The 9,705-nt window shown below is 46.3% G+C and overlaps 1 pseudogene; it reads right to left on the bottom strand.

Moving 5' to 3' along the window:
* Positions 1-730: 730 nt before the first annotated feature.
* On the bottom strand, positions 731-1,867 carry LOC112923745 (fructose-bisphosphate aldolase A pseudogene; annotated as a pseudogene).
* Between the last annotated feature and the right edge of the window lie 7,838 nt (positions 1,868-9,705).

Below are 9,705 nucleotides of genomic sequence, written 5' to 3'. Positions count from 1 at the left end.
TGATTCTGCTCCATGAAGGACTCTTTAACTCAATTATCTCTAACACTTCTCATCTGTGGAAAGGGGAAATGGAAAGCGTGATCTGTTGAACTGATTTATCTGCAGCTAGTTCATAGAGCCCCCTCACTGGATCCCCCCTTCCCAGGTCTCTCCCCATCTGTCCGCAGTGCTGCAGGAACAAGTTATGCCAGGGCAAAGTGCTCATTCCCCAGAAACTGCCCTCAAAGGCTGGGACTGGTTTGCTCTCCTCTCCCCAACCAAAATACCGCTGGCTAACACATCTTAAGGAGAACAGTGTGTGTGTGTGTGTGTGTGTGTGTGTGTGTGTGTGTGTGCTTGAGGGAGGTTGGTTCAGGTTAAATGGTTTAATGATTTGTTTACTTGGGAAGAAGAGGAAGGAAAAGGTCAAAGAAAAGGAAGTTCATGAATCCTACTCAGCATGACACTGCTTTTTCTTCTTTAATTTCTTCCTTACTTTACATATGTGTAGAAAAGCAAAACAGCAATTGGCTTCACAGCGTGGATCATTTTCTAGATCCCTTTCATATTTTTTTCCCCCTTAAATAGTTGTTTATTGGCAGTGGGCTGGAAAGAGCAACGGAGTTAGCATATACAGACAACACCACACACCAATGTCACATAGGAGGCCAAAGTGATGGGAAAGAGCAGCCTGGAGCCCCAGGTGAGGCCCTCTCTTCAAGAGTGAGGGTGGGGGGGCTGGAGTGTTGAGGGGGCAGCCTGAGAACACCTCTGCTTAGTAGGCATGGTTAGAGATGAAGAGGGACTCACTGGCTGCAGCCCCAGCCTGACCACTTGGGGTGTACTTTCCTTGACAGGCGAGGCTGTTGGCCAGGGCTCGCTTGATATACTGCTCCTGGGCAGCCTTCAGGTTCTCCATCTTTCCACCCCAAGCCTTCAGGGCAGAAGCCTGTAGGGCTCGGCCACTGGAGAAGGTCAGGGCCCATGGCTTCAGCAGGGGGCACTTGTTGATGGCATTGAGGTTGATGGATGCCTCCTCCTCACTCTGGCCTCCTGATAGGAAGGTGATCCCAGTAACATTGGGGGCACTGTGTGGGACAGTGCTGTGACAGTTGCCATGGCAATCTCCTCATGAGAATATTTATGGTGCAGGCGTGGCCTGGGGTTACCATGTTGGGCTTCAGCAAAGTGCCTTCGAGGTAGATCTGAGTGCGGTGGTCACTCAGAGCCTTGTAGACAGCAGCCAGCACCTTCTCAGTTACATACTGACAGCGCTTCAGGTCATGGTCCCCATTGGGGAGGATCTCAGGCTCCACAATGGGCATGATGCCATTCTGCTGACAGATGCTGGCATAATGGGCCAGAATGTTGGCATTTTCCATGATGGCAAGGGCTGAGGGGGTGTGTTCCCCAATTTTCGGCACACAGCACCCCTTGGCAAAGTCAGCCCCGTCCTTCTTGTACTGGGCACAGCGCTCAGCCAGCCCGTCCAGCCCTTGGGGGGTAGTCTCGCCATTTGTTCCTGCCAGGGGTCCCACACCTTTGTCCACCTTGATGCCTACACTACCACCCTTGGATCTGATAACTTGGGGGAAGGGACGCCCATCGTCGGTCTTCTGGTACAGTGTCTGGTGGAATAGGCTGACACCCCCAGGGCAGGGGTTTACACGGTGGTCGGCGGTCAGCAGCAGCTCGCGGTGGAAGCGCGGGTCCCCCCCCCCCCCCCCCCCCGTGTTCTCAGGCCCATGGACCGCAGCCGCTTGGCGATGCTCCCAGTGGGCTCATCTGCAGCCAGGACGCCCTTGCCCGGAGCCACGATGCCGTGAGCGACGTCAGAAAGCTCCTTCTCCTGCTCCAGGGTCAGCGCTGGCTATCGGTAGGGCATGTTGCCAGTGAGTTCCTGGCATGGGAGGGGGCGGTGTGCAGGGTGCGAGCAGACTGCCCTTTCATATTTTCAAATTAATTTATAGGGGCACCTGGATGGCTCAGTGGATGAGCACCTGCCTTTGGTTCAGGTCGTGATCCTGGGGTCCTGGGATCAAGTCCAGCATCAGGGTTTCTAAGGTAAGCCTGCTTCTCTCTCTGCCTATGTCTCTGCCCCTCTCTCTGTGTCTCTCATGAATAAATAGATAAAATCTTACAAAATATATATACTAAAAAATTTTAAATTAAAGTAAATTAATTTTTAAATACTTTCATTTCCATTAACAATTGAAGAGTATCATAGGCTGTAAGAATGATAAAAAATAGAGACTCATAAAAAAAGAGACTCATAAGAAAAACTAATCCTGGCTATCATTTGGTTGACATTCTAATATGTCATTCATTTTGAATGAAAGCTATGATTTCATTTGTGCAGTTTACAAATATAAAGAAGTAACAATTTTTATACATCAAGATGCTTTTTTACTCAATTGTAAATACAACAGTACCAACTAGACTGCTGGACACTGTCTTGTCTGCTGAAGGCAGTAGAAAAGTAGTATCAAATTGCAGTCACCAGGGCACCTGCAGGCTCAGTGGTTGAGCGTCTGCCTTCGGCTCAGGGCGTAATCCCTAGGTCCTAGGATCCAGCTGCACATCCAGCTCTCTACTGGGCAGGGAACCTGCTTCTCCCTGTGCTTCTGCCTGCTGCTCCCTCCCTACTTGTGCTCTCTCTGTGTGTCAAATAAATAAATAAGTAAAATAAAATAAAGTAAAACACACACACACACACAAAACAAAAACCAAGGGCACCTGGGTGGCTCCTTCAGCTCGCTGGGGTCATCATCTCAGGATCCTATGATCCTGCCTCACATTAGTCTCCCTGCTCAGTGGGGAGTCTGCTTCTCCCTCTCCCTTTCCTTCTGCCTCTCCCTATCCGCCCCCCAGCTCGTGTTCTCTCTCAAATAAATTCATAAAAAATCTTTACAAAAAATAAACATACATACATACATACATACATACATAAAAAGCAAAACAAACAAACAAAAAAACAAACTGCAGTTGTGGAGGCCGAGAAAATTAAGGCCATTCCACCTCAAGTTCAGCATTAGCACAAGTACAGCCATCCCAGGCCCCTGTGAATAAGAGCTGAACGCCCTTGAAAGCCCCATATCAGAATAAGAACACAGCTGAACGCCTGTGGCAGGAAGTCCCATATCAGAACGAGAACAGAGCTTAACGCCCTTGAAAGCCCCATATCAGAATGAGAACAGAGCTTAAGAAATTCCTCCACCCCTTCTGGAGGTCCCCTAGACCAGCCCATAAAAACCCAGCTGGAACCCACCTCGGGGTCCAAGTCCCTGCTCCCCTTTGTCGGGCTTGTTAATAAACCCTCAAGTACTTGCATTGGTGTCGGCTCCTTGGTGGTTTCTCGGATTCGCAATCTTGGGCACAACAGCAGTCATTTGTGTAGAAAGAAAATAAATATGCCCAAAATGCCCCTTCTACACTTCATCGTCATCTTAGAGGCTACTCTGGGTTTTGTTCGAGAGTTACCTGGCAGACGGTTAGATGATGAGAACCCCACTCTCTAGTTTGACTTAGACCCTGGGGGATACTGGAGCCAGAATCCCAAGACACCTGCTGGGGTGGGAGTGAGCCCCCAGAGCACCTGGGAAAGCCCAGAACGACTTCCTCTCCCTTCCAATCCAGCACACCCAGAATACCCGTCTTAAAGAGTGAGTCCAGTGAAAACTATACCTTTAATGCACAGCTGTGTTTATAGGTCTTTGTGTGTGTGTGTGTGTGTTCAAGATGTTTTGTAGGAACTTAGCTAGGAATTATTGAATAAAGCACAGTGTTTAATCCTTTCTTCCTCCAAATCACAAATTCAAAATAGTGACATTGTAAGCTCTTCAAATTCTGGCCAAAACAGATCTCTTGGGGTTTTCAAAATTCACAATGGTGAAGCAAAGCAGAAGTCTTCTCTTTTTGAGAATGCTGTTGTAATTCTGGGGGCACAAGATGATAGCAGCCCAGATTAGGTGGTAGTGAGAGGCAGAGAAGCAAGAAATAGTTTGTAGGTAGAAACCTTGGGGCTTGGAAATGGACTAGAAAAGGCAGGGGAGAAAAGAAAGTATCTATACTGATTACAGAGGATCTGGGGCAGGTATTGGGCACGGGGAAGTGCCATGCAGTGCCATGAGGAAGAAAGGCAGAGAATGCTTTAGAGGGGGAAGTCAAGGACTCAGATTTGGACCTAAGAAGCTTGACATGATTTCTGCCGGGTCCCAGTGAGCAGATCAAGTGATCAGTGGGACATAAACATGTAGAGCTCAGAAAAGATATCAGGGCTTCCTTCTGAAGAGGGAATCTAGAAAGATAAGGGAAAATTAGGAGAGGGTCTTGTCATGGAAACGTGGAGAAGAGAGTGCTTCCATGAGCCCAGTGGGAAATGGCATCCGGCGCCGTGAAGAGGCCAACATAGAAAACCATCTACTGGATCTAGAACATGGAGGCCCCTGGTGAGCTCTGCAAACCTGGGCTGTGTGGCCTTAGGAGGTGAAGACAGTGAATGACTCAATGTTGAAGGAGTAAAGTTAAGTGTAGACAACTTTTTGAAAATGCTTTTCTGGAAAAAGCAGCAGATATAAGGCAATGACCATAGGTGCTGAGGGCTTAAAAGAGTTTGTTTTGAAGGTAACTTGGGTGGCTCAGTGGTTGAGCATCTGCCTTTGGCTTAGGGTGTGATCCTAGGGTCCTGGGATCGAGTCCCTGCATGGGGCTCCCTGCATGGAGTCTGCTTCTCCTGCCTGTGTCTCTGCCTCTCTCTGTGTCTCTCATGAACAAATACATAAAATCTAAAAAAAAAAAAAAAAGTTTGGTTTTGTTTATTAATTGTTTTTTTTTTTTTTAATTTTTATTTATTTATGATAGTCACAGAGAGATAGAGAGAGAGGCAGAGACACAGGCAGAGGGAGAAGCAGGCTCCATGCACCGGGAGCCCGACGTGGGATTCGATCCCGGGTCTCCAGGATCGCGCCCTGGGCCAAAGGCAGGCGCCAAACCGCTGCGCCACCCAGGGATCCCTATTAATTGAAATATAATTGACATATAATTGTATTAGTGAAGGTGGACAACAAAATTATTTGATACATGTATATATTGCAAAATGATCACCACAATAAGTCTCATTAACCTCCATCACCACCACTCACAGTGACACATTTATTTCTAGAGGTAAGAGTTTTAAGATCTACTCTCTTAGCAACCTTCAAATATATAGCACTGTATTTTTAAAAATACTTATTCATTTATTCATGAGAGACACAGACTGAGAGAGGGGCAGAGACACAGGCAGAGGGAGAAGCAGGCTCCATGCGGGGAGCCTGATGTGGGACTCGATCCCAGGACTTCAGGATCACACCCTGGGCCGAAGGCAGGCGCTCAACCGCTGAGCCACGCAGGCTTCCCCAATATGGTGTTATTAATCGTAGTCATTATGCCTTACTTTACATTCTCAGGATTTACCTATCTCAATACAGGAAGTTGGTAGCTTTTGACCCCCTCAACCATTTCTCGCACTCCCACCCTCTGCCTTGGGCAACCATCAACCTGTTCTTTGTATCTATGAGATTAGGGGTTTTTTTAGATTCCACATATAACTGAGACCCTACAGTATTTGCCTTTCTCTGTCTGATTTATTTCACTTAGCACCATCCCTCTAGGTCCATATTTTGTTTTTAAGATGAGAAAATTCTGTGTGTTTATGTGCTGATGGGAATGATTCGGTAAAAAGGAAGAATTTGATGATGCAGAAGAGAGATTGGAGAAAAGCACAGAAGCCAAATTTTGAAAAGGCTGGAAGGAATGAGGTTCATATTGGGTGAATTTGCGGAACTCCTGCCTGTCAGAGAACCTGGGGAAGGGTCTGACCTGAGCTGGTTTGGTTATGCACAATTGAGGTTCTTTTTGCCTCTCACTACCACCTAAGAATAAAGAGAGAGAGAGAGAGAGAGAGAGAGAGAAGGAGAGGCAGAGACAGCTGAAAGACGTTACACAAGGTCAAGGTTAGCCAGACTCCCCACCCCAACCCCCACTACCCTACCCCCACCCCCCACCACACAAAATTAGGATGAAGATAAAGATATTTACTGGGTAAAGAGTTACTAGCAAAGAGGTCACAACATAGTTCATGCCAGTTCTACAAACACAATCCAATCCTTGTTCTGTGACCTAGTAGGATCAGTAGGTTGCATTTTTGTGTCTGTTCCTTGCAACTGGCCCAGCAAACTGATAGCTTGGCCGTATGGTTTGTTTTGGCCAATGAAAGATGACTGGAAGCCATATGTGTTGCTTCCATGTAGAGGTTTTAAGATCCTTCTCTTGGTTCCACTGTCATTCTTTTTTTTTTTTTTCCACCATCATTCTTTGTCCCAGTATATCCCAGCGAGGACTGCTTGGAAGGAAGGAAGAGCAGAACCCTGGGCAGCCTACAGCCAGGCTACCACAAGCCTTGATCATTGTAACTGAAAGTCAGGAAATTGTAAATGCAGCATGAACTAGGAAAGGCTTACCAATACATAGGAATTCCAACCTACATATTCCAATTCTACAAAAAATTCACTTGGGCCGCTTTGCCAAGGCAATGTTCTGTGCATTTTCTTTGGGATGGCTGTACATAGGAAGCCACATCTTTAAGAGCTGCAGGCTAGAGGGCAGAATAGAATCTTTTTTATTTATTCATGAGAGGCACACAGAGAGAGGCAGAGACACAGGCAGAGGGAGAAGCAGGCTCCACACAGGGAGCCCAATGTGGGACTGGATCCTGCATCTCCAGGATCACTCCCTGGGCTGAAGGTGGCACTAAACTGCCGAGCCACGGGGCTGCCCAATAAATAAAATCTTTAAAAAATAATAATAATAAGAGGCCAATAAAAGCCTGTATCTTAACATCCAACATATTAATACATGAAGGGTCAGTCTAAATAAGAAAAGACCAATATCAAGATTTGTTGTGGCCACCCCTGGAGCATGGCCCTTCCTAATATAATGCTGGACACCCTGGACTTGGCCCCCCCCCTTTTTTTTTGAGTCTGTAACCCTTTATCAACAGCAAAAATAGGAGGTTTTTGTCATATGACACAGGTAGTAATTGGCAATACTACAGATTTATTATAGGTTGAACAGATCAATTTAAAAATATAATTTCTAAAAAAATAAAAATATAATTTCTTGGGACGCCTGGGGTGGCTCAGTGGTTGAGCGCCTGCCTTTCGCTCCGGGTCTGATTCTGGGTCCTGGGACCGAGTACCGCATTGGGCTTCCTGCGTGGGGCCTGCCTCCCCTCTGCTGTGTCTCTGCCTCTCCTTCTGTGTCTCTCATAAATGAATAAGTAAAATCTTTTAAAAATAATAATAATTTCTTGGGATGCCTGGCGGCTCAGACAGTAGAGTGAGCAACTCGACCTCGGGCTTGTGGGCTTAAGTCTCACATGGAGTATAGAGGTTACTTAAAAATAAAATATTTTAGGGGATCCCTGGGTGGCTCAGCGGTTTAGCCCCTGCCTTTAGCCCAGGATGTGATCCTGGAGACCCAGGATCAAGTCCCACGTCGGGCTCCCTGCATGGAGCCTGCTTCTCCCTCTGCCTGTGTCTCTGCCTCTGTGTGTGTGTGTGTCTCTCTCTCATGAATAAATAAATAAAATCTTAAAAAAAAATAAAATAAAATAAAATATTTTAAAAATAAAAAAACTTTAAATGCCATTTACTTAGAGGCAGGACAAGTGACCAAGAAGATTCTCCTCTCAGAGTTTTGTTGGGAGGATGGTGGTCAGTGTCCCTTTCTGTTACCCCCAATTCTATTGCTTTGCCTCTCCCTCTCCATCCCATTTCTGCTGCTGCAACAATGCTTTCAGACTTCATATATACCTTTTTATCTTCAATTCTCTTGCTTCCCCCCTTGAAAAGGATAAACTTTTCTCCTTTTTAGAAGAAAGATTCTATTTATTTATTCATGAGAGACAGACAGAGAAAGAGAGAGAGGCAGAGACATAGGCAGAGGGGGAAGCAGGCTCCCTGTGGGGAGCCGGTGTGGCACTCAATCTCAGGACCCTGGGATCATGACCTGAGCCAAAGGCAGAGGCTCAACCACTGAGCCACCCAGGCGTCCCAAGAATAAATTTTTCAATTAACAAAGTCATCTATTGTTAGCACAACTGTAAGAATGTGAAGCCAAGGAGAAAGCACCCCAAAAGTCAAATGGATGATGGAAAAATCACAGAGGCTCATGCTACAGGTAGACCTTGAGGACATTCGCTGAGTGAAATGAGGCAGACACAGAAGGACAAATACTGTGGAATTCCACCTCCATGAGGTACCGGAATGGTCAAATTCACAGAGCCAGAAAGGAGAGGGGTGGTCACCAGGGCCTGGGGGCCAGGGTATGAGTTGTTATTTCGAATATGTAGTTCAGTTCACAAGATGAAAGGCATTCTGGGAATCGATTGTGCAACACTGTGAATGTACTTAACATTAGTGAACTGGACGCTTAGAAATGGTCAACATGGTAAATTTTATGTTACATATATTTTACCACAGTTAAAAAAGAAAGAAAGAGGGATCCCTGGGTGGCACAGCGGTTTAGTGCCTGCCTTTGGCCCAGGGCGCGATCCTGGAGACCCGGGATCGAATCCCACGTCGGGCTCCCGGTGCATGGAGCCTGCTTCTCCCTCTGCCTGTGTCTCTGCCTCTCTCTCTCTCTCTGTCTCACTGTGTGCCTATCATAAATAAATAAAATAAAATAAAATTAAAAATTAAAAAAGAAAGAAAGAAAGAAAGAAATCAATCTGTGGAGCCTCTCCGGGAAGCTGGGCTAGGACAGTTTATACATGGTGAGGAAAATACCAAACAGCTTCAAAACACAAGCTGTAGGCCCCCTTCTGTCCACACAGGTCACTTCTGTGTCCTGGTAGTGCCCAGTCCTGAGTTTACCCAATTTGACCCTAGGAGACCCATAAAGCTGATTCGATGCACCTGCAGACCAGGATTCAACACCAAATGTATATTAAAGAAACTCTTCTGTGCACTAGAGCTTTTTTTTTTTTTTTTTTTTTTTTTCCAAAGACATCCTTTTTTCTTCTCTTTTACATCAGGAAAGCTTGCCAAACCATACAACAAAGAACAAGTAATTAAGAACTGATGTTGTTAACAAGCCCTATCTGTTTTCATTCATAATAAGAAAGCTTTCAATATCCCTATGGAAGAAGGTCTTGATTTCAATGATAAACCCAGAACATGGAAAGGATGGGATTAATTGAAGTCCCTTTGGCCTTTGCCCAAGTTGGCTCCCTCAAAGTTTGGCAAGATATAGGGACATCTCTCGAAGAACTCAGATTAGGCAAGGGAGCGCCCTGGGGAAGTGGATCAGATCAATTAGAACTTGCCCTGAAGGTCACAGGGCAACCTGTCAAAAACACTGCGGGTAGCTGCAGCAAAATGCCTCTGGGGCCTAGAATGGAGAGAAGGCCCTCTCCCTGCACATGCCTGCCTGGCCTCTGGAATGCATCAGTGCACCTGTACTTAGGAGCACAATCTTCCAACAGGGACACAGCGAGTTCTTCGCTCTCTTCCCCAGAAAAACAAGGACTGAGGTCAAGAGAAAGCTTGCTGTGTCTACATAACCAGCCTCTTGAGTTTGGGTGACCTCATGACTGATAGGGAAGATTATGACGAGTCTGAATGAGTGTCCTCTGGACCCCAAGCCAGTCTTCCCCCTGCCCTGCACTACATCACCTTAACCTTC

Source organism: Vulpes vulpes, chromosome 6 (genome assembly GCF_048418805.1).
Source record: "Vulpes vulpes isolate BD-2025 chromosome 6, VulVul3, whole genome shotgun sequence".
In the NCBI taxonomy this organism is placed as follows: domain Eukaryota; kingdom Metazoa; phylum Chordata; class Mammalia; order Carnivora; family Canidae; genus Vulpes; species Vulpes vulpes.
Note: the sequence above shows the minus strand (reverse complement) of the source record. Positions and strands in the feature narration are given on the sequence as shown.